The sequence below is a fragment of the Sycon ciliatum genome, chromosome 9 (genome assembly GCF_964019385.1).
Source record: "Sycon ciliatum chromosome 9, ocSycCili1.1, whole genome shotgun sequence".
Lineage (NCBI taxonomy): Eukaryota > Metazoa > Porifera > Calcarea > Leucosolenida > Sycettidae > Sycon > Sycon ciliatum.
This window is the reverse complement of record NC_088651.1, coordinates 19,540,113-19,546,294: the sequence shown is the minus strand read 5'-3', so window position 1 is coordinate 19,546,294 and position 6,182 is coordinate 19,540,113.

The following is a 6,182-nucleotide window of genomic DNA, read 5'->3' as shown; positions in this document are numbered from 1 at the left end:
GCCATCCGCTATACCCATACGGCATGGAACCCTGGAGAACAAGGACATTGATTTTTAGTGGATGATCATGTGCGTGGAGCTGATGATTGAACACTTCCCAGTTGATAGGCAGTGGTACGTGTCCTCATTTCCACGTAAGTGTTCGCGTGGCATCGAACCGCCTTTGAGGGTGAGGAGTCATGTTCATTGTTCGCCGGTTGGCATGGTAAAATCTATACTGGTCCTTTACTGGTATTGAGTTTGCTATTATTGTATCGCAATTTACTGTTCGGCTGAAGAGCGCGTGGTTTTGATGAGTTGGGAATGCAATGAATTGAAAATATGGCCGAAAGCTCTGTCGCAATATTTAGTTCTGCAATTTACTGTGTTCCAAAAATACATGACGATTTTTGTAAAGGTACTAGAACTACATGTACAACAGGTTGCGATCAACTAACCATCCAAAAGAATCATTTGAAACTTCTAAATATTTACTGGGAGCTGTTATCCGGTCAAGGACCTGAGAGTGGGCAATGAGTCTCAGCTTGGGTGACTTGGTGTGCGCCCGCGTGGGCTCTCAACTCCTAGAGTGCAGTGACGTATCCACTGGGCAAACCTGCAAGAGAGCATTGCTAGCACCAGGATTATAATGCTCATTACACCGTATGCCCGAAAATCAGCCTCGTCAGCTGAGCCTAAAAAAATAAATTTCACGGTTCGCGTGAGACTCGGCTGGAAGCCGAGTTTTCCGCATCCGCCGTGGGAACGCCACCACCCTCTAGGAACAAAGGCGCAGATGCAGCGCCTAAACGGTGGGAGGTGAGAAGATCAGACCCACCACCAAGTGGTCAAAGACCGAAATCCCATTAGCTGCATCCATGTTACCCTCGTGCCAGGCCACGAGTTCCCAATTAACTGTGGGTCGCAGCACGGCTGGAAAAAATCCTTCTGCTTCCAAGCAGGACTTGAACCTGGTACCCTCTGTTTCTCAATCATGGCCTTAGACCATCCCACTATGCCTGCCACTGAGCCTGAGTAAAGTAAATTATCGTGTACGAATTACTCTGGTCTCATGAAAACCTTTTTTCCAAATGCGATGACTCCACGGTAGCCATCCGCTATACCCATACGGCATGGAAGCCTGGAGAACAATGACATTGATTTTTTAAATCACGTACGTGATATACAGGCTTTAGTGGATGATCATGTGCGTGCAGCTGATGATTGAACACTTTCCAGTTGATAGGGAGTGGTACGTGTCATCATTTCCATGTACGTTTTCGCGTGGCATCGTACCGCATTTGAGGGTGAGGGAGTCACGTTCATTTATTGTTCGCCGGTTGGCATGGTAAAATCTATACTGGTCCTTTACTGGTATTGAGTTTGCTATTATTGTATCGCAATTTACTGTGTTCCAAAAAATACATGACGATGTTTGTATAGGTACTAAAACTACATGTGCAACAGGTTGCGATCAACTAACCATCCAACAGAATCATTTGAAAATTCTAAATATTTACTAGGAGCTGTTATCCGGTCAAGGACCTGAGAGTGGGCGATGAGTCTCAGCTTGGGTGACTTGGTGTGCGCCAGCGTGGGCTCTCAACTTCTAGAGTGCAGTACAAGTTCTGGCCGCAGATTGAGTAAAGTCCAGCACAATAATCCACAATGTGCATACAGTGTGCTAGTAACTAATTCACAGTGCTGCTGTCAAGTCACGCAAGTACGCGACGGGCTTTGCACAGCCCTAGATATGCGACCACTGCACCAGGCGGCGAAATTTTGCAAACTGCAAACTATGTCACTTGGTTTCTCAAAAATAGCATACATGTAGGTATGGACGTTTGCATACATGTTTGTAAGAATGCCCCCACGCCACTAAGAAGGCCGTCCATGTCTGACAACGAGTAGGAAGCTACGAATCGTGACCCACGCCAAGTCTAAATGCTATGTGTTTCTAGTGGCAACACCTTCAATTTGAGTTGGAAGCGCGTGTATTTCGGTAACCAGTGACGTATCCACTGGGCAAACCTGCAAGAGAGCATTGCTAGCACTAGAATTATAATGCTCATTACACCGTATGGCCGAAAATCAGCCTCGTCAGCTGAGCCTGAGTAAAGTAAATTATCGTGTCCGTTCCCGAAGGGAACTCACGACGGCCGCTAACACCCGGTAAACCCTGGCGGCAGATGCAGCGCCTAACGGTGCGGGTGAGTGGGTAAGCCTCACAACCACTGGCACAAGTGCCGAGAACGACCCCATTAGCTGCATCCATGTACCCCTTGTGCCTGGCCACAAGTTCCCAGTTGACTGTGGGTAGCAGCACGGCTGGAAAAACCGCTCCCAGGCAGGACTTGAACCAGGTACCTCTCGTATCTCAATCATGGTCTTTGATTGACCCACTGTGCCTGCCTTGTTGGCTGACGATGATTGTGCTTGAAGGGCACCACATAATATTCTAATCTTAGAACTCCACAGTCAACACGCCTAGCCATCGCGAGGTATACAAACTGCGGCGTTTCAAGGGAGACGCGCTCGTTGTGAACACAACTAACTTCACAAGATGACAGCAGGGGTCAGTGTCGCTAAGTAATGGCCAGGTAGAACAGATCCTGAGGACCATCAGTTATTCCCAAAGCCATCACAGCCAAACAAACCACATGTAGTCTGCGCACGATAGTGCAGCGAACTAGCGGCAGCTATTCACGTCTGATTGTTAGTACCTGTAGCCTTTGACATGGAGCACCAGATTGCCTTTTGGACAGAGTTGACCTTTAGGTTATGTATATAATGTTGGTAATGCACCACACTGAACACTCTACACAAAATGGCTTTCCGTAGTTCCATTGCATTCTTTCCTAGTGTACTGTGATAATCCATTTTATGCTCGCAGTGAAGACATGAACAGTGGCTTACAGAGGAAGAGCCAATAGCTGTGCGCAGATTTTTTTCTTCTTTTTTTTACTAGAGCCGAGTAAACCCGTCATGTGCGAGCCATGAATAAGGGGGAGTGGTGGCGTGGTCTGGGATGCTCTGCCGACCTTGGGTCTCGGCTTCATCACAACCAGGCGCGCCAATAGAAGAGAGAGAGAGAGAGGAAGAGAAAGAGAGAGAGAGAGAGAGACAGAGAGAGAGAGAGAGAGAAAGAGAGAGAGAGAAAGAGAGAGAGAGATTTGAACTGCTTAGCCATAGCAATAAAAGCACTGCAACACTTGTTGTGAACACGGCCCTACTTGAATGAAGACGAACAAACCATTCTTGCTACGACTAGATGTAGCTACCGTCACAGCCGCGAGCCAAGTAGCCGAAAGCTACACAAGATGAGTAACCCATTTTCACATGTACAGAATATTTTCAGAAAGTTTCGAACATTCAGGGAAAAGAAATGACTTGCGTGCTGCTGTGGCTGTCGACGTCGGCGGGTCGTGAGGTGCGTTTGCAGGCCTTCATGGCGCTCGGACAACTGCAATACTAGTATACAGACTCTCACTAGCTATTATAGTACTAGTAATCTGATTCTGGCACATTATTTCTGCCTTGAATAGTGATTGATTTTCCGCGCCGAGTTTCCTACGCTGCATGCATGTCCAATACGTGTCCACAGTACTTCACACTTTCCTTTTCCCGCGTTATCACCTCAGCTATGCCAGTTGTGTTTTGTGGAAACCCCCTATTTTATCATAATAATAGCAGATTGGTCTATATTTTTAATCATTCAACATCTACCTTTACTTCACTGCTGAGCTATGTATTAGCGAAACAGCTGTGTGAAGGAGTTTATCAATATCGTGTACGGAAGTGTCCTCGCAATGGTGATGGTTTTGTGCAGGAGGGTCTAGTCGGCAAAAGAGCGCAGTGTAATGGTGGAGGTGACTCAACATTTGCGTGATACAGTGCTAAAATTGATGATCAAGGAAATGGTACAATAAATGAATAATCGGCCTGTAGACAGTAAATGTAGTTTCAAAACAAAGGAAAACAGGCAAATAACAACGACGAGCTATTTTGACAGCAGGCATTGAAACGTTTCGATCATCCAAAAGCTTCATCTAAAAAGATTCCAAAGGTAAAACAATGGTGGCCAATGGAAGAGTGTCCGGTTCCAGTCAAATTGTACATACATAAGCTGTAGCTGACTTGTCAGTTTGAGCACTCTGGCAAGGCGCGTTCGGGCCTGATTGGAAATTTTTATTTCCATTGCTATCCGGTTCCTCCTCATTTCCTCTGTGCTGCGCTGATGAGTTCACAAAGAAAAAAACAGCATGCTGTCCGCAGATTGAGTAAGCTGTACTTTCGGCAGACTTGATTATTGTTCGCTGAGCTACATGTATTATCTCCATAAACACGCATAAAGTGGAAGGGCCTAGCACCGGCCACGGGCTGGTCATGACGCGGCATGAAGTGTGTGATGTAATGTATAGATGTGCATGATGCCATGGGCATGCGTAGATCTTTTGCCACTTCTCGATTGGAGTGGAATAGTAAAATACTCCTTGCTTGGATCTGTTGCTGAGCTTCATCAGAAAAATGAGACTTTGGGTGACACATTTTGGCCAATCAGCAACATTCCAACGTAAATGATGAGATTGGACCAATCAGAGGTCTTGAAAATTAATCATTTCCACGTGACCTAAATAATTTTGCCAACTAGCGTAGCGCGCTCGTTTCGACGTACATGTAACTCGTTTGTGTTGTACACTTTGTTTAGTTGTTCATTGCCGAAGTCGTTGAGAGATCTAAAAAGAAAATTCTGTAAAGTGTTTCTGTGTCAGCATGGCTAGAACAAAGCAAACTGCCCGTAAGTCAACGGGAGGAAAAGCTCCAAGGAAGCAGCTACGGTCGAGGGTAATACGACACCGTCTACCGCCTTGATGACGGCAAAAAAGGAAAAGGGATGTTATAAATAATTCTCCTATTTTTTTAAGGCATTACCTGGGATTCGAACCCTGATTATCGCCCCACATGCATTCCCCCATACACTTCGCATTCATACTCATTCTTCCAAGTTGCTTCACGTTATGATCTTGCGTTTGAAAGCCCTATTTGAATATTGCGGCCAGCTGCATGTGCAGGCCAGCTGTGTTTGATGGTACGGTATGGTACGGGACAGATACGGGATAGCGCCAGGCGTGACACAAACACACAAACACACAAAAACACAGACAAACACCAAATTAAAGCTGTGTGGACCCTGGCTAGAGCCTGAGGTTACTGAAGTAACGTCTTCTGCATAGCTACGGGAATTAAAGCTGTGTAGACCCTGGCTAGCGCCAGACGTTACTGAAGTACCGTCTTCTGCATAGCTACGGGAATAAATAGGATTTTCTCTCCGGTGCACACCTGGAGGTTGAATACTTCTTCTTCTTGGCTTTGTCGTTGCTATAAAATCGAATGAAATCAGAATTGCGCAGCAGCCTTTATGCCACAGACGCCGTGCGCCTACATTTTTTTTTTTTTACTACGTTCACATAACAAGCTCGAAAAGAATAAGGAAAGACAATGGTACGGAGGCTAGGACAAACGTGACAACTAATGAGCAGGCGCTGCACCGAGACGCAGCAGTGATGGTGGGGCATTGAGGACTCTGCCGACCTGAGGTCTCGGCGTCACGGCCAAAAACACGCACCAAAAACAATGAAAAAAGAAGACAGAACATACCGAGATACACTAAATATACATCAGGTAAAGTTCTGTATTACTTCCGTATTACTTCCGTATTAGCAACGCAGGGATTCTACACTAGTTACTTGTATGCTCTTACCTACTAAAGACAGTAGACAGTACAATAATGTACACGTGCATACAGTATGCTACAGTAGTAACTAATTTACAGTGCTGCTGCTGCTGCTGAATGAAATCCACTCACGTCACGCAAGTACGCGACGGGCTTTGTACAGCCCTAGATCTGTGAACACTGCACTGGGCTAAACAGTATGCTACGTACGTGTATGCCACTGGATTTCAACGACTAACTGTCCAGTTGTTTCCACAGAAACGGTTTCCCATTGAATTATCAGAATATCATAGTATGGGCGTTTGACAAATTATATAAGGATGCGGCTATCCTACTCAACTGGCCGTCTATGTCTGACAACGCGTCGGCAGCTACGAATCGCTAACCATGTCTAGTCCAAGCGATTTCTGTTTTCAGTTGGAGCCAGGACCTGCTACAATTTAAGTGGAGAGCAGGCGTATTTCGGTAC